This window comes from Lissotriton vulgaris, chromosome 7 (assembly GCF_964263255.1).
Source record: "Lissotriton vulgaris chromosome 7, aLisVul1.2, whole genome shotgun sequence".
Classification (NCBI taxonomy): domain Eukaryota; kingdom Metazoa; phylum Chordata; class Amphibia; order Caudata; family Salamandridae; genus Lissotriton; species Lissotriton vulgaris.
In genome coordinates this window covers 868,184,631-868,204,560 of record NC_141695.1, presented here as the reverse complement: position 1 = coordinate 868,204,560, position 19,930 = coordinate 868,184,631, and positions in this window count along the sequence as shown.

Genomic DNA, 19,930 nt, shown 5'->3' with positions numbered 1-19,930 from the left:
TACCCTTCAGGTCAGGCAAACCCTGAACCTGGACCTCCAACCTCCGGTCTAGAACCTTTGGTGGAATCACTGCCTGGCACTCCAGGACTTCTGAGGACTCACAGGTCACTCCCAAATCACTCATTTCACTGGACTTCTGTACTCTCCCTACTGGAGCAGTACTGCCAGACTCCACAACTACAGAAGCTCCGCTCACAGATGCTCCAGGTCCTCCACACACTAGGAGATCTCCCTCAAGTGGACTAACAGGAAAGCATAGGTCCTCACCCTGGTGTTCCCTAAAGAAACCATCCAGGCTCTGAGGCAGGGCTTCGGGCATCTGGGGACTCTCGGTCTCACACTCACCTCCGCTCCACTGAGACAGACAGCAAGCCCCTACACCCTCCTCACTATACTGAGACCTAGCTGGGCTACTCTCACCCTCCTCCACCACGCTGGGTTGGAGAAAACCTGACCCACTATTATTGGAATCACTCACTAGCGGCGCCAAGGAACCTCTTGCACTCTCCCAGCGCTTTGCTTCTCTTGCAAGCTCACAAGGCTTAACCAATCCACACCCCAACAGGTGTTGGCGCATCTCTTGACAAACAACACTGAGCAACTGCTCTTTGACAACTAGGTTAACCAGCCTATAATACTCAGGTTCCCCGTGAACCCTTAACCAATCGATCAGTGCATCCTCACAAGCATCTGAATACTCCTCCCAATCCTGGTGAGGCAGTCTCCTAAGGTTCCTAAACCTCAACCTATTCTCCTCCTCTGGAGAAACAGGAACCATACTCGGGGAACTGGGAGTGGGACTGTCAACACCAACACTTAAAAAGCTGCCACCACTGGACTCCACCCTCCCTGGGGAATCCAGACAATTACACATGCACTCAGGGGGTAACCTACTCTCTTGGGCTACCTTCTCCCTGAACAAGGCCCTCTCTTCCTTCCTATCCAACCACTCCTCTGGGGACAGGGAAAGGGATGGGGCGCTGGTACTGACACTGGACCCAGCAAGGGACTCCCTATCTATGGGGTCATCACTCTCTGCTGACATCCATCCACTGTCATCACCATCCAACTCACATTCATCAACAGAATCTTCTGGGCCCCCCCACAGACTCACCACCCTCATGGCGTGCGGCCCGGGCCCTATCTCTCTCACTGTGCTCAAGATCCCACTGATCCTTTTGCCACAGGATCAGGCTGTCCCTAAGCTGGGACTGAGTATCCAACTCACTCACCTCTATGCCTCCCTTTTCGCAGAATCTGACCAGCTCTAATCTACTGTACCTAAACAAACTACAGAGATCAAAAACTGGCTCCATTTTGGCGGACGTTCTCGGGAAAAGTTTGACACAGGGAACCTGGGGGTCTGAGCTAAACAGGAGAATACAATCACACAATTCAGCAAGATTCCTATCTCAGAGAACTTGCACTCCACTGTCCAGTTAACCACACACTCATTCACACACAACCCTCCCCTCGGACTGGTAAGGCAGTTTCTACCACCCCTGATTCTCTCAACCTGACCACTAGCGACACAGGTACCAGACTCTGGGAGCAGGGCGGGGAACAAGGTACTGGACAAAATACAAATGACACCTTTCAGGAGAAGCAAAACTGAACTTCCCTAAAAAACAATAATTCCCAAAATGCGGTTATCTAAAAATGTAGAGCTTTGAAGTGTGGCCTGTCGCCACTGTGGTACAGCGCAAACACAAATTCTTATCCTCACCGCTTGCCGCCAATGTTAGAAACGGGACCCTGGCCGGCCAAGACTCGCGTCGAGGTCAGTCAGGGATCACCATTTCTAAAGTCAGGGCAGGGGAGTCACACACCAAGGCAACCCCCACTCGCCCTCTAGGTAGCGTGGCGCGAGCAGTCTAGGCTAAACTTGGAGGCGGTATGAGTTAAGTATTTGCGCACGCACCCCAGCAACAACACCCAAGGCCCACCACAAAGAAAGACTCTACACAAGGATATATATCAAAAATAGCCTTTGTATTTATAATAAACAAAACACATTAGATAACACACGCAAACTGTACAATGTGCCAGAGGCACGGGCAGAATTTACAAGGGGAATTATGTACAGGACAGGGCCACATGGACCACTGTCCGGGGTAGGCACTTGTCAGAAAATAATACTGGTAGATATACACTTATGTCGTAAACATAGAATGATTAGCACCAAAATTATAAATGCAACACACATCCAGTAATCACTGGAAAAGTAAGGACCTCCTATGCAACCCTAAAACACTGTAGGAAATCACACAGGTAACTAGGACCTAAGGAAGGAATACCAACGCCTAAGCAGTTTACTCTTAGCAAAGGGAAGGAAACCTAACATGAAATGAACCATCAACAATCTACTATGCAGGTCACATCTAGCATAATGGAATAAACATAAACAATCCTCTCTGCAGGTCACATTTAGCAAAAGGGGATAACCATAAGAATACCTAATCAGGTTACTTTTAGAAAAGGTAGGAGGAATCAACATTTCTCTATGCAGGTTACTTTCAGCAAAGAGGGATAACCATAAGAATACCTAATCAGGTTACTTTTAGAAAAGGTACAGGTTAGAACTCATGCGCAAGAATTACATAACAAGAAATTACAATGCGCGGGGTGCACAAAGCACAATACTCAAAAGTGTCCCTCAGGCCAACTGGCCTCGAAAGGGGCGGAATGCCCTGAGTCTCAATGTCAGGGAAGCTGTGCAGGCAGCACAGAACACAAAGCCTAAACGTGGCAACTGTCCACTAAGTGCTGGACAGTTGTTAAATAAGATGCCCAACGTTGGAGCCAGGAGGGCTCAAGAACAAGGTGGGGAGACACAGTGTGGGAGCCTCGGGGCTACAACCAGCTGACTGCCTGTGTCCCCCAAGAGCCTCTCTCCGGGCTCTACAACAATCCAAAATGGCACTTAAAAGCTCAGTGCTCTAAAACGCTGTGGGCTGGAGCCTCGCTAGGCTCAAAGAACAAATGTGGCCAATGAGCCTCTCAGGGCTCGTAAAACAATTGCCCCCTCGAGCCTCGGGGCTCGTCAACAAATGCGGCCGTCGTTGGAGTCCCTCACGGGGGACTCGGGATCCACACAAATGCCCCCTGAAGCCCTCGGGCTTCACAAAGTAGTGCACGCCAAATCGCGCTACGGGGGAGGGGCGGACACCGACAATGTGTCCCGACGCCCCTCTCCCCTTTACAGGCACTCACCGGGTCTGGCGGCTGGAGGCGTCTCCTCGGCGGCCGGCGCGAGGCTCTCCTTCACTCGGGGAGCCTCGAGGACAGAGCCGGCTGCTCCTCTCGCGCTCCGCCTGGCCTCGTCTCCTTTCCCTCCGCCTGACTTCCGCCGGGGCCGCCAATGGCAGCGCGGCCCTGGGGGTCAGGAGGCGGGACTTCCGGGTCGCGGAAGGCAGCGGCCCGGCAACAGCTTTCGGTGCTCCTGGGCTGCGGCGGTGATTCCTTGGAAATGCCGGGTGGGCACCGGCTCGTAATTAAATAAATACCACGGGGCAATGCCGGGTGGCACCGGCCTTCTAATTAAAAATACAGCGAGGTGGCACTCGCTAATGCCGCAAAATCGGCAATCTCGGTCCCAATGCCGGGTGGGCACCGGCCATGCAAAATAAAGCGCTCCCAAGCGCTCGGGGACAAAGAAGAAGCGCGCTCAGCGCTGGAAAGCTAAGCAAAGCGCTATTGAGCGCTGGGGCACCAGAAAAGCGCGCCTAGCGCTACAAATCAAAGTCCGGGCGCCTCCAGGCACAGGAAAGCTCCAGCAGGGTCTGGAGGCAGGCAGAGGGGCAAGGCAGGGCCAGAGCCAGCACCCTGGGTCTCCAGGCAGGGAGACAGCCAAGTGGCGGTCCTCTTGGCCCCTGCAGCAGCAGCAGCCCCCTCTGGCAGGATCCTGGAAGGAAACCACAGACAGGACAAATTGTATGGGGACACAGCCCCTTCTTATACAGGAAGACCCCTTTGTCTCAGGGTGCAGGGTGGGGGGAAAACCAGTCGCAGCTGGTTCTGAAGTACTCTGTTTACCTCAGCCACCCTCTCTATTCACTGGCAGGGCTAGGGCCATCAGTCGCACTACAGGGGGTGGAGCCAGCATTGTCCGGGGAAAGTCCAGGCCCATCAGGGACCAAGTGCACTCCTCCCAAGCCATCAAGCATGCTGATCTCACACTCACCACCGTGCAGACCCATCCAGCCTTCCTGGAGCCAGGCTCACCAGCCAGCTCCAGCCAATCACACTGCAGACATATTTTACAGCAATATGCCAAGTCCCAGAAATGGCATTTCTACACATGCCACATTCACGCAACATACATCATTAAAAAGCATTCATTCCCACGAACACGCACATACCAAATTCGAGCATGCACTCCCCACACATCAGGAATTACTAGGGACACAGACATTCCCCACGCATCCCTATGGGAGAGCAGGCCAGCCTAACTACATGCACGCACTTTACTCTGGGACACAGAGAAAAAGTGCGCACAGACCAGAAAATCATACATACATATCACAGATTAAAAGCAAAAAGATTAGGGGTGAACCTGCCATAAGGGCCAAGTCCAACAGTGTCGATAACAGGCAGCGGTGGTGTGTCCCTCGTCAAGCCAGTAGGGTTCAAACAAGACCATGAGCTCCCATAAGATACATATTAAAACTAATAAAAGTGATATACAACATTATTTAAAAGTAATGTCTTTTTTGCTTCTGACCTCCTGTTTTTGACTGTGGGCTGCATTTTGTTTTTTTCTGGTTTTAGAACTGCTGATCAGTGCAAACGTGCAAGTGCTCCCTGGGTAAATTGTGATAATAATTGGTTATCCATCATTGGCATATTTGATTTACTGGTAAGACCCCAGTAAAGTGCACTCTGTTTGCCCAGGTCCTGCAGCTCTAATTGTGCCACCCACATGAGGAGCCCTGCAAATATGTCTCAGGCCTGCCACTGTAGTCTATGAGTGCAGATTGTTAACTGCGATGTCAACAAGTGGCAGGCCCAAACCGTACCTTTTACTACACCTAAGGTATCCCTACGGTAGGCCCAAGATGGTCCCCTGGGAAGTGTGCAGTGTATTTAAAAGGTAGGACATGTTCTGATGTGTTTTACATGTCCTGATAATGTAATACTGCTATTTCGTTTTTCACTATTGCAAGGGCTATCTCTCCCCAGGTTGTCGCAGAGGTGAGTTATACCCTCTTATAAGTGTAACTTTCAATTGGGAAGAGACAAAGACTTAGAGTTTGGGGTCCCTGATCACAACATTTAAAAATAAATGTTTTAGTGAAGTTGGTTTTTAAATTGTGTGTTTGAAAATGCCACACTCAGAAAGTGGGCATTCTCTTGCTTTACCATTCTGAGGTGTGCCCTGACGTCCCATCACCAGGCAGATGGGTCTTCTAGATCTAGAGTTGTGGGAGGAGAATGTGTCTGTAGCAAAGTCAGGGAAAGGTGGGGTCTTGTGCACTACATAGACTTTCCTGTGAAGTTTGACCACTTCCAAGGTAGAAACTGGTTTAAGTACTGAAGCTGTGACACCATAACTTCAGAACACTTCTGGACTAAAAGGACATTCAGCCAAGAAGAAGAGCTGGAGAAGCTGTAGGAGCGGAACTGTCACTCTCATTGTCGCTGTGTGGTGCTGGCCAACTGTTTGCTGGTTCTATCTTAATCAGTGAAAGGACTGGATTTTTGCTTTCTCTATTCTGCTTGCCAAGGTTCTCCAAGGGCACGGGTGTGCTTGCCTCCTGTTAAAAAGTCTCAGGTGTCAGGTCCTTGAATCCTCAGAGTCGTACGATGCTTAAATGGGTTCCACCTCCCGACAGCCCCAAGGTCTGAGTGAAACAACAGACACGTTGGAGTGATCAGGCGAGGGAAGGGGAAGGATGGGAACAGCAGGGAGGGAGACCTGTAACGAGAACAAGGCACCATGAGACAAAAATGTGCACACCAAAGTATATGTGTAAAACTCTTTTGAAATGTATAAAGTTCATTCACTAATAACACAAGGCTTAAATACCTGTAAAGGAAAATAATGCAGAGATACTTTGTAACAAGAATTTCCACAGCAGAGCAGGCACTAGCAACCTATGGGTGGAATACGATATGTCAGCCTGTCACACAATTGTATCATTGGTATACTACTGTAGTCCTGAAGCATAGTCAAACATACTATTTAAGTTCACCATGGCTTTTAACAGGGGGAGGGGAGGGGGGCAATTGGAGCTGGTCCAAGGTCATGCTCTACAAGCCCCTGTAGTGTAAAGATAAATAAACAAACATTGTTATAATCCCAGTTTATGAGCTAGAATACGACCCATCTTCCTCAGGGTTATTCTCACCTCAGAGAGAAATGATTGGAAAAGTGCAACAAGAGATGGTCCGGAGCCGGATACCGCAAATACCAATAGGTACAGGATAAGATAACAAAGTGCAAAGTTTGTACAAGTTATCCCTCCATTACCACACCGATCTGCGCCCCTTAGAAGGGTTACTAACAGAGGAACGCTTGTACAGTCCCGCAAGAACCTGTAAGAAGGTTCGTCCAACAGGACTAAACAGCACAAATCAAAAGGGCAGTAGTCCTAAATTAAATGTATATAGAATATTCCATGCAGGACAAGAAGTCGGAATGCAAACTATAATGGCAGCCCCTCAGAAATCGCTCAAACAGTCCTGCATGAACCGGAAATGGTGGTTCGTCCAACAGGACTGTGCAGCGACAAAATGACCCAGGTAGGCAGCCAACAATACCCAGAGAGCTATCCGATAAGAACAAAGGAAAGATTGGTGCATATGCACCCCTACCAGGAAACAGTCATATGCCGGTAACGCGCTGACGTCAGGCTCATACCTGGCCTAGCGGATCATGGGAAATTAAGTTCCTTTCCCAATTACCACTGATACGGCAATCCCTATGGCTCATGGCAGTGTTCTCAGGTGGCCCCCACCATGCGCTACAACAGTACATCCCTCTCCTGAAGAACACTGACAGAGACATGGTTTTAAAGGGTAACGTATGAAGAGTGTAGTGTGCCGAGGAGCATGAACTCCCTTAGCTGGCTCCCACAAATTCTCCTCGTTACCATACCCCTTTCAGGCCACTAGATACCACAACTTAGTTCGATAGATTTTGGAGTCCAGAATATCCCTTAACTCATACTCCTTTTCATCATTGACCAAGACAGGCACAGGGCCCTCCTTAAACTTGGAGCGAGATGGCTTAACGGATGACGTGTGAAAAGCAGGGTGAATCCGTAAACTAGAGGGCAGAGCCAGTTTGACCACCACTGGATTGATTAGCTTAACAACCTTATAAGGGGCCTATGTACTTAGGATTAAAGACACTATATCTTTTTAACCTGATATTTTTGGTTCAGAGCCATACATAGTCTCCTTTCCTGTATACCTGTCCTGGTTGCCTGTGTTTGTCAGTATATGCCTTTTACCTCGTTTTAGCCAACCTCAAATTGCTCTGTGCTTCCTTCAAGGTGTTGTGAATATGCGTAACCCTTTCATTTACCTCAGGGACTGACGTGGAAGGAGCGGGGTGCAAAAAGGGGGTAAAATTGGGATGAAACCCATAAGTGCAGTAAAAAGGGGCATGTTTCGTGGAGCTATGTGTAGAGCTATTATACGCTATTTCCGCTAACCGTAGTCTGGCTAGCCAATCTTCCGTAGTGACCTCCACGTAACACCTAAGATACTGTTTTAGAGTTTGATTCACTAGCTCCGTCTGGCTGTCTGGCTGGGGGTGGAAGCTGGTAGATGTGTTAGATTTTATTCCCAATGCGGAACACCACACCCTCCAGAAGTTGTCTGTGAATTGACCCCCCCTATCGGAGACTCAATCAATCAATCAATTAATCATTACATTTGTAATGTGCACCACATACCCGTGAGGGTCTCAAGGCGCTGGGGGCTGCTACTGATCGAAGAGCCATGTCTTGAGTAGTCTTCTGAAGGCCAGCAGGTCCTGGGTCTGCCGTAGTTCGGCAGGGAGCGGGTTCCAGGTTTTGGCAGCGAGGTAGGAGAAGGATCTGCCGCCGGCGGTGGTTTTCCGGATGCGTGGCACTGTGACGAGGGTGAGGTTGGCAGATCGGAGGCTGCAGGTGAGGGTGTAGAGGCTGACTCGGTTGTTAAGGTATGCCGGTCCGGCGTTGTGTATGGCTTTGTGTGCGTGGATGAGGAGTTTGAAAGTGATCCTCTTGTCAAGGGGGAGCCAGTGTAGGCCTCTTAGGTGGGGTGCGATGTGGTTGCGTCGGGGGCGTCGAGTATCAGTCGTGCAGTGGCGTTCTGGATGCGTTGCAGCCATCTCAGGAGCTTGGTTTTTGTTCCTGCGTAGAGTTCATTCCCGTAGTCAAGTCTGCTGGTGACAAGGGCCTGGGTGACGGTTTTCCTTGTGTCGGAGGGGATCCATTTAAAGATCCTGTGGAGCATTCGGAGGGTGTTGAAGCAGGACGCGGAGACGGCGTTGACTTGCTTGGTCATGGAGAGGGTGGAGTTGAGGATGACCCCCAGGTTGCGCGCGTGGTCGGTGGGTTCTGGGGCTGTTCCTAGCAATATAGGCCACAAAGAGTCGTCCCAGGCCGATGGGGTGGGGCCGAGGATGAGGACCTCTGTCTTGTCTGAATTCAGCTTCACCCTGCTGTCCTTCATCCATTTAGCGATGGCCTTCATTCCTCTGTGGGTGTTGGTTTTGGCTGTGTGGGGGTCTTTGGTGAGGGATATGATCAGCTGGGTGTCGTCGGCGTAGGAGATGATGTTGAGGCTGTGCTGTCGTGCGACGTGGGCGAGTGGAGCCAAGTAGAAATTGAACAGCGTCAGGCTGAGGGAGGATTCCTGTGGAACGCCGCAGATGATCTTGGTGGTCTCGGAGCGGAAGGGTGGGAGGCGGACACTCTGGGTTCTGCGGAGAGGAAGGATGTGGTCCTGGCCAGGGCCTTCTCTTGGATTCCGGCGTTAAGGAGGCCTGCTGTTAGGGTGCAGTGGCATACCGTGTCGAAGGCTGCTGATAGGTCCAGGAGGCTGAGGGCGGCTATCTCTCCTTTGTCCATGACGATCCTGATGTCATCAGTGGAGGCGATGGGCGGTCTCGGTGTTAGGGTTGCTGCGGAAGCCGGATTGGGATGGGTCCAGGATGTTGTTGTTTTCGAGGTATCGGGTCAGCTGTCTGTTGACGATCTTCTCCGTCACTTTTGCCGGGAAGGGGAGCAAGGAGATGGGCCGGAAGTTCTTGAGGTCTTTGGGGTCCGTATTGGGTTTCTTCAGTAGGCCTTTGATCTCGGCGTGCTTCCAGCTCTTTGGAAAGGTTGCTGTCTCGAAGGAGATGTTTATTGTTTTTTGCAGATGGGGTGCGATGGCTATGCTGGCTTTATTGAAGACGTGGTGAGGGCATGGGTCAGATGGGGATCCGGAGTGGATTGAGTTCATGATCTTGATGGTGTCTTCGTGGCTGATGTTGGGCCAGGCGGTCAGACGATTGATGCGGGAGGGGGTAGCAGGGGTGGTGGTCTCGGTGGTGGAGGTGGGGGTGTAGGTGTTGAAGCTGTTGTGGATGTCTGTGATCTTGCGTGAAAGAAGGTGGCCAGTGAGCCGCACAGGTCTTGTGATGGTGGAATGTTGCTGGTGTTCGAGCTGGGGTTGGAGAGTTCTTTCACAATGTTGATGAGCTCTTTGCTGTTGTGTGCATTGTTGTCTAGGTGGTCTCCAGCTTCTCCAGCTTCCGACAGGTGTGCTTGGAGGTCCGGAGGTCTTTGGTGAACCATGCGGCTTTCTTGTTAGTGTGATTGGTTGCGGAGGTCTTGAGTGGGTCTAGGGTGTTGGCGCAGTCGTTGATCCACTGTTTGAGGTTGATGGCGGCGGTGTCGGGGTCGGTGGGGTCTGTAGGTGGTTCCAGGGCAAGGGTGGTGGTCAGTTGGTCCTTGGTGATCTTGCTCCAGCGGCGGCGGCGTGGCAACTGTTGGGTGTGGTGGTATGTGGTGGGTTTCCTGAAGGTGAAGTGGACTATGACCTTTGGTAACCCATGTAGCCTGACAATGTGCATTAACAATAACTGGGCCAACATGCTAGCTGAGGGTATTTGTTTGCACTCAATGAAGTGGGCCATCTTAGTTAGAAAATCCACCACCACCAAGATGACAGTATGTCCATTATCAATGGGCATTCCCAGCACGAAGTCCATGGAGATGTGTTCCCAGGGTTGGTCCGGAGTAGGGAGGGGTTGTAGCAAACCCGCCTTTCTACCATGCATGGGTTTCATCTGGCTGCAAATAGCGCATTCCGACACCCATTTGGTTACATCTGCTTGTATGGTGGGCCACCAAAACTGGCATAGTATTCTTTCCAATGTCTTTTCCCTGCCATTGTGTCCTGCACAAGGCGCATAATGACACCACTTAAAGTCTTGTTTTCTTAGGGATAGGATGGGCAAAAAAAGTTGTTTTTTTCCTTATGGGAAGTCCCTTGATCATCTTCCAGTCAGTGTTTTTTCCAGCCAGACCTTACATTTGTCGTGGAGAACATTCTGAGCGATACTTCAAAGAAAGGTCTCCTTACAGGTCGCTCCAATCACGTTCTGGGGGCTAATGATAGCATTCCTAGTACTTTCTTCTGTTTTCACGGGTGTGGATTGACGGGATGGAGCATCCGCTTTCTTGTTCTCCTTTCCGGGGCGATATGTTACCAGAAAGTTGTATTCAGCAAAAAACAACATCCATCGAAAAAGGCGAGGTGTTAGGTGTCTTGCGGCAGTCATGAACTGGAGATTGAGATGGTCTGTATAAACTGTCACTATGTGCCGGGCCCCCAGGAGGAAGTGTCTCCAATCCAAAAAAGCCATCTTAATGGCTAGCAGTTCTTTCTCCGTCATAGCATAGTTTTGCTCTGCCGGATTGAGTTTCCTTGACATATAAGTTACCGGATGTAACTGACCGGTGTTAGTGTGACGTTGGGAGAGAACAGCTCCTACTACAGAATCAGAAGTGTCTGCTTCAACGATATACGGTTTTTCCGGGTCAGAATGTACTAGCACTGGTGCTGATACAAAGGCTTGTTACAAGGGCTCAAATCCTTTTTGGGTTTCTTCCGCCCACAAGAAGGCCACCTTCTTTCTCAATAAACGTGTCAGGGGTGCCCCCAGATCTGAGAAAGGATCAATAAACCTGCGAAAGAAATTGGCGAACCCAATAAAGCAGTGTACATCCCGGACATTTACAGGAGTCGGCCACTCCTTAACTGCGAGAATCTTTCGATCGGACATCTCCTGTCCCCACGGGGTTAGTATTACCCCTAAAAATTCCACTGACGTGACAATGAACTCGTATTTACTGATCTTGCAGTATAGGTGGTGTTCTAGCAGGGTCTGTAAGATGGTACGTACGTGTTGCGTGTGTAGTTCTCGGCTTGAAGAATAAATCAAAATATCATCGATATAGACTATGACGAACTGTTCCAGATACTCCAGCAGAACGTTATCTAAGAAGTATTGAAATGCCGCAGGGGTGTTACATGAACCAAATGGCATCACCATATATTCATATAACCCGGGGGTGCCGCTCGCAGAGGTTGCTTTTGCTCCTGGATTTTGACCCTGACTTTGTTGCTTCCACAGTATTAACCACGCTCAGCTGAGTGCCTCTTCCCGCCCCCTGCCTGATTGTCCTGAAGAGTTTTTTACCTCTCGCGGCCCCCGCTTCGCGGGAGCCGCTCGCAGAGGTTGCTTTTGCTCCTGGATTTTGACCCTGACTTTGTTGCTTCCATAGTATTTGCCAGCACTCGTGTCCTGAAGGCTTCAGCTTTGGGATTTTGCTGCAGTGAGAGGGACGGGACTGCAAGCATGCTCAGCTGAGTGCCTATTCCCGCCCCCTACCTGATTATATAAAACTAACTCAGATCTCCGCTGCGCTGGACACGCGCGGGCGCGCGCCAGGAGAAGCCCGGGATAAGGGCGGGACCGTCTGAGGCCATCCGAGGCCGATTGAGGCTGGGCTGGGCCACCCTCCTAAGCTCCAGATCTAATTTGTGAGACTTGAGGCTTTTTATGGTTTAATATTTTTATATATTACTGATTTTAGGGCAATTACATGTGGTTTATTATATATTATTTAATATTTAATATTTACTTGGTTAATACTTTTTATACCTGCTCATTTTAATCATTATCCTAATTTTTTGAGCACTTCGGCCAAATAGCGCTTCACTCCTGGAAAGGAAGAAAGGCTATGCCCAGCACTATTGGGGGGTCAGTGACTGGTACGCTCGACCAGTTTATTACTAGGGCGGCAGTTGTATTGAAACACGAGATTGCCTTAACTGAGAAACGCCTATCTCTAGACCCTATCTTTTCTAAACGCTCATCTTTGGGCACCATTAGGTCTGCGGTTACACAGGAGCAGCACTTAGCTAAGCAGGCCATGGGTGATGAGAGTCCCAGAACAAGTTTAATATTGGTAGGCTCTGAGGGATCTGTTGCTTCCACTCCTCTGAATAAATCTAAAGTGAATATTCCTTCTGTAGATAACAGGCAGGGGAATACAACAGTGCTACTTTCACCTAGACTTCCCAGTATAAACACAAATCAGACTGCTGAGCCAAAAGCGAGTAAAGGAATTAAGGCTCAGCAAACATTGGGGAAAAGAAAGCGAGGAGGAGGCCCCCAAAAGGGAAGAACAGCGAAAATAACCAACATTTCTAGACAGACTCCCTCCTTAACTAGTAATGAGTACCTCCCTAACTCCACTGTGGATAAAAGTTCCCAAAAGTCTGTTCAGCCAGTTGCTAAACGACCAAATGATGGTCTATTTGATCAAATTGAACAACTAGTGAAATCTTTGTTGTTACCACTTTTGGAGAGAATAAAGTTAATAAACGTGAATTTGGGAAAACTAGAAAAAGTTGTCACAGCGAATTCTAGCATGCTTGAAAAGGCCGTGGAGAGTTTCCAGGGCCCCAGTTCCATAATTCACCAAAACCAGGATCCCGGTCCAATGACGATCAATGCTAAGGACTGCCCCCCAAACGTAGTTAGCATTGTTGGTAGCGATAAAAATAGGAAAACTGATCTCAGTTCCGAGCGTCTCACCGAACTGAGCAATCCTTCTTATCCTATTAGGGTGGGTGATATAGTGTTGGGTAAAGAGGAAGGTAACCACTGTGTAATCAGAGAAAGGGCAGATGAGACAATGTCAAAAGGGATTAAAGCCCAAGGTAAAGAGGGTGGGAAAAAGCATCTCCCCGTATCAACCTACCTCCTGAATCCGTCCCGTATATGGTAATTTTGGCTGGAGTCCCGGGGATTAATGAAGACAAGGTGGAATCTCATAGAGAGCTGAAAAATAAGGTTATACACTGCCTCAACAGGAATAGGTCACTCCCAGCCTACACAAATGCAGAAATTGTACACGTAAGGAGGGTGAGTTGGGTGGGTTGTAGATCGAAAGATATAGAGGGGGGCTGCATAATTGTAAATTTTAGAGATCCTAGGGTGGTCAGGTTTATTTGCTATGAAGCAGGGTTAGGAGGGGTGGGGGAAATGCAATCAATAGGTTTAAATTATTTTTATACGCAAGTATCCCCTTCCCCAATAAGCTTCCCCAACTATAGTCAAGAAAAGAGACCATATAGACAGAATCTTGAAGGTAGAACTGAGTTCTACCCCCCCTGGCCAATTGCTATGAAACACTTGCGGGGTTGGAAGGGGTAGACTGACTTAAGATTAATACTAAAGGGTCTATAGAGGTCCTGCACCTGTGTAATAAAGGGTCGGGAGGAATAAAAAGTAGGGTGCAGGAAACTGATGCAGGACTGAGGACTCCTGATAGAGATCCCCTTATGGAGGGCATGGGTCTAATTTTGCCATCCGGACCCCCATTATCTCTAGGCGAAGGCGGTTTGGTGGATGTAGTGGGAGTTCGACTGGATGAACGAACACCAGAAAGGAGGGTTCCTGGGTCTCCGGGTTATGGAGCATCAAGTGGAGGAAGGATGCCCAACATGACCTTGACCCCGGTTAATAGTCATAAAAAGGTTAATCCCACAGATGACAAATATATATTAAAAAGTATCTCCTGCAATATTGCAGGCTTACAGAGTAAAACCTCAATAGCAGAATGGTCGGGACTAGTGGAAGATCATGATATCCTGATTTTCCAGGAGACTTGGGCTGTGGACTCCATCCACCGCCCTGGGTATTTACATTTTCACAAATCGGCGGTAAGAGCTAAAAAAGGTAGACCCTCTGGAGGACTATCCATTTGGGTTAGACAATCACTCCATTATAGAACACTCAAAGTACTGGTAGAAGGCCCTGATATTCTTGTTATTAAATTAAAACGGCCCAACCAATTAGATTTGCTTGTTATTAATGTGTATGTGAGAGGTCAACCTGGAGGGAGTGGTTCGGCAACCTTCTTGGAGCTTGACTCCTTTTATAATTCTGTGGGGTTGGACTGCCATGTGATCGTAGCAGGGAACCTTAACTGTTCGGTTGAACCCCTAAACCATGGAGGCGAGTCTCTCTTGGCAGAGGAAGATGCTCTTTGGAACATTCCCCACCTTGACTTGAAACCTATAAATAAGTAGACAGAAGCAGCCCTACAGCGTATGGGCTTCTGCCTGGAGTGAGGCTTGAGAGCAGTAAATGGACGTTCCACTTCCGACAGAATTGGTAGGGCTACCTTCGACAAAGGCATTTGTTCAAGTCGAATTGATTATATTTTATTAAGGATAGAGCATTGGTCTATACTTGATGATATGACAATACTTGATCGACCAGAGAGCGACCATAATCCACTTGCATTGAGTCTTAAACTAGATGGGGGGGACCAAGAACTATAAACAAATTGAGATAGCCACTGCTGATGCCCTGCTTATAAATGATAAGCGCAGGGTACGGTGGGCCAAGGTCATTAGTGACCCCATGACACTAGAAAAGATCATCCTGGAGGTATCACTTACTTTGGGTGCCCTGAGATCACTCCCCACACAGGAAGATAAAGTTGGGAAGACAATAGCATTCCATGAACAGCTCTTTATGGAATTGAAATCCCATTTTTCTAAAAGTTGTAAAGTTAGAAAATGTCCAACACAAAAGTCTGGGAAAGCGTGGTATAATAAACCATGCCGTGTAGCCTATGGCTCACTGATGTCAGCAATTAGGTCCCGAAATATCGTAGATATCAGGAAGGCCAGGTAAAATTATCGTAAAACCCAAAGCAAGGCCAAGAAAGACTGGGACGACCAGCACTGGCAAGAGCTTTTTGAGGCTAGCAGGTTGAAAAACCAGACTAAGTTTTGGCATATTGTGCAATTGGGAAATTCTGCGTACTTTGAAGTCCCAGAAAACCATGTGTAACCTTATGATTGGGTAGAGCATTACCAGACTCAGTTTAGGGGACTGGAACAGGAGAGCGAACCTACTTTTGGTGATATAGCTCCCTTGTCAATGCTATCTCCCCAAACTCTATTGTTTATAGAGAAAGATGTAGAGGACGCATTGAGAAAGGTGCAAGGTGGTAAAGCCCCGGGAATGGACTGTAATTTGGCCGACCTTTTTAAACATGATCTAACAAACTGGGTGTCTTATATTTCTTTTCTTGCTAATGCAATTGTGAGGGGTATTCCGGACTCTTGGCACGGGGCTGAGATCCTGCCTATATTTAAAAAGGGAGATCGCTCAATGCCAGGGAACTACCGTCCAATAAGTTTGATAGATGCCGTCCAGAAAATTATTGCAAGGATGGTGTTGGCAAGAATCCAGTCCTGGATGGAACTAGAGGAAGTGTTGTCTTCCCTTCAAGCTGGTTTTAGATCTTGTATTAGCATGATCGAGCAGGTTTTTAGATTTACTTTAATTTATTGGAGGGTTGTTTGGCTGGGTGGTGGCACTATTTTCGCTGCTTTCGTAGACCTTAAGTCTGCTTTTAACTTAGTCCCCAGAGTCAAGTTGTGGAGGGCCTTAAGAAATATGGGGATGCCACAGGAGCTTTTATATTTGGTAATTAAGTTGTATGAAGCAAATTTTGCACATGTTCGGTGGGGTAAACAAGGGCAGGTTACGGAGAGATTACCCGTGTCCCGGGGGGTACGTCAAGGGTGTGTACTAGCGCCGACCCTGTTTTTGTGGTTCATTAACAGGGTCGTGCAGTACTTTGAAGCTTGTCCAACTGATGCTCCCGCTTTGGGTGGCATGAAGTTTCCGTTACTTATGTTTGCGGATGACACCCTAATCCTGTCAAAAACTCAGAAGGGCTTGCAGGTAGCATTAAACAAATTTGAGGAATTTTGCAAAGACAATGACCTACAGGTTAATATAACAAAAACTAAATTCATGGTTTTAACAAAAAATAGATCCGTGAATGGGTATGTTACCATGAATGGATCACACCCAGAACAGGTAAATGTTATGACATACCTAGGGGTTGTCCTGGAGAGTAGGCTCAGATGGAAGCCTCAGGTGGATACCCTTTCTCTTAAATTTGCACAGTTAACAGGATGCCTAATCAAAGAACAGAGGCCCTTATTAACAAAAAGGATAGGTCCTGCCTTAAAAATTTATAACGGCAAAATAAGTTCAGCGATCCTGTACGGAGCAAACTTATGGGGTTTTGCAGACCTTTCCAAGTTAGTTAGACTTCAAAATAATTTTTTTAGGACTCTAGCAGGCCTCCCTAGCTCGAGTCCCATAAAGCCCCTTTATTGGATTTAGGGTGTCACGGAATTAATGATGTGGCACGCTTTAAGTCGGTGGCTTTATGGAGGAGAATTTGAAAAACCCCTGATCTGGCACTTTTTGCCAAAGAAATCCTGGATGTCAGATCAGTGGTGGGCTCAGGTAAAATTCCATGGTGTAAAAGAGTAAGATTATCATTAGAAAACATTGGTCTGAGCAACTTGAGGACCGATCCGGCAAATACTCCGTTTCCATCTAAAAAAGCTTATAAGGAAATATATTGGGTCACAGTCCGCCTGCAATACATTGACCAGATTAATACCTCTTCTCTGTCCGGCAAAATTTTGGAACATAAACTAGATCCATCCTTAGAAGAATACTGGGATACCATCACCAAGAGTAGTGATAGGAAGATATATCACCAGTTTAGGATTGGCTCCCTCCCAATAAGATCGTTTACAAAAAGTTGGAATGGGCAAGTGGATGAGCTCTGTCCTTGGTGTGCGGAACAAAGGGGGACAATTGGCCACATTTTCTTTGTATGTCCTGCCTATGTAGCCCCTCGAAATAAATGGCTCAAACCTATATGTAAAAACCTGGGTACGCGGGTGGGGCTAGAGGCCTTAAGGATCATGATGACAGACACAAGGGAACTCGTGGTAATCGCTGTAGCAAAATTCTTGGGCTGGATGTGGATTATTAGAGTCAAACCGCGATGTTAAGGGTTGAATTGGGTATTTATCGGACTTGTCCAAAGTTAATTGAATCCGAGGAAAGCTTTTCTGAATATTTAACTAAACTGCTGATTGATGCACCTTCTTTTCACTTTTGTATTTTAGTATCTTGTTATATTTTTGTGTAATCAAATTGTATTTTATGTATAAAATGCATCATCCAAATGTTTTTTAAACCATTATGAAGTGTTTTAGAGAATGGTGATTATTAATTTTAAGTGCTGTCTTTTATGATGAAATATTCAAAATAAAGACTCATGAATCATATAACCCGAAACGGGTTTTGAACGCCGTCTTCCACTCATCTCTGGGTTGCATGCGGACTAAATGGTAAGCTCCTTTTAGATCCAAACGCGTATATATCACAGCCTTTTTACCTGCTCCAGCAGTACATTAATCAAGGGCAGAGGATACCAGTTCTTTATCGTAATGGCATTCAAGGCTCTAAAGTTTACACATGCGCGTAACTCCCTATTGGCCTTAGGAATAAAAAACAACGGAGAGGCTGCCGGAGACTTGGAATCACGTATAAACCCTAACACCAAATGTTTATCCAGATAGGCACGTAGATGTTCATTTTCGGGTTCCGTGAGGGCATATATTCTTCCTGTTGGTATGCGAGCTACAGGTACCAGATCGATTTAACAGTCATAGGGGCGGTTGGGGCAGTAGGATTTCTGCCTTAGCTTCGCTGAATACTTCGGTGTATTCTTGGTATTCTTCCGGTAAGATTATATCTTGCTCCACTGCTGTAGCTACATGATGAAAACACGCTAGAGCTGAAGCAGGATTGTTGTTGGTAAGAACGAAAAGTTTTTGTCAGTAGTCTGAGGTAAAAAGAAGAGTCTGAGTTTCCCAAGCCACTGTGGAATTATGTTTTCTCAACCACAGAAGCCCTAAGATCACCCCGTACTGGGGGGCCTGGATGATGTTAAATATCAATGTCTCCTGATGAGTTCTACCCATTAACATCTCGAGGGATCCCGTTTGTAGGCGGATGGGTCCGGAATCTAATCGTCTTCCGTCCACTGCAAATACTGCCTAAGGTGTTTCTTTTTCTTGCAGGGTTATTCCCAGGGTCACCGCCTGCACCTTGTCCATGAAGCAACCGGTGGTTCCAGAATCTAACATGGCCTGAATCGAATGCCATTCTTCCTTAATAAATAGTCGAATTTCCACATAAAAGTTTTTCTTTCATGGCTTCACCTTCCAGTGAAGGGATATAGGCTCGACTTGAAGCGGTCCCTTCCTCTGTCTTCAAGCTCGCTCGTTTCCCGCTAGAGCATCTGAAGAGACCACAGACACCTTTCTAAAATCCAACCTAGGTTTAGGTCTCAGCATGCTTTCCTTTATGAAGTGACGCTTTTTTCCACAATAGATGCATAATCTTTTCTTGCGCCTGTAATATCTTTCTTCCGTGGTGAGAGGTGATCTCACCGCCCCTATCTTCATGGGTTCCGATTTCAGTGATGGGTTGTTCTTAGACAACCGGGATTGTTCAAGGCGAGGAGAGTATTGATCTCTCTTCTTATGCTCTCCTTTTCTTTCGCAAAGGTGATGGTCCAATCTGAGTACTAAACTTATGAGATCTTCGCAAGAGGTAGGTTGAGGATCAATCTGGGCCAGTATGTCATGTCTTCCCGCAATCCCTTATGGAATATAGCTGCTTGTTTCTCCTCCGGCCTTTCAGTTTCCGAGACCAACCTCCTGAAATCATTGAGGTATGAAATCAAATCTCTGTTCCCTTGTTTTAATTCCAGCAGTTCCCGATCTGCCGACATTGTGGCGGCTCTATGATTAAATGTCTCTCGAATTCTTTAATGAAGGAATCCCAGTCATGCAATAAGGGGTGATCTCTATTCACCAAAGGCACCGCCCAATGAGCAGTATCCCCAGCCAAATAAGACATCAGGAACGCTACCCTAGCGTGATTGGTGTTAAACACTTTTAGTTTACATGAAAAATGTAACAAAATTTGTGTATGGAACACCTGAACCTCACTACTGTCTCCATAAAATCTTTCTGGGGAAGCTAATGGTATGGGTGTGGGAACCTCCACTATTACGGGTGCTGTGTGTGATGCATGAGACGTTCCCATATCAAATGGATTTCCTGGCCATTTGATCTACCTGGGTCTGCAGGGCAGCCGTTTATGCCCTAGAAGCAATTAATTAGGCCTGCACTAAAGCCAAAGCAGCCATCACATCCTCCAAGGTGGCCATTATAATGTACGACCAGGAGGATAACAATTCTTGGGCCGTTGATTCTGTCAGGTCCTTGAATCCTCAGAGTCGTACGATGCTTAAATGGTTTCCACTCCCGACAGCCCCAAGGTCTGAGGGAAATAACAGACACGTTGGAGTGATCAGGAGAGGGAAGGAAGGATGGGAACAGCAGGGAGGGAGACCTGTAACAAGAGCAAGGCACCAAGAGACAAAAATGTACACACCAAAGTATATGTGTAAAACTCTTTTGAAATGTATAAAGTTCATTCACTAATAACACAAGGCTTAAATAC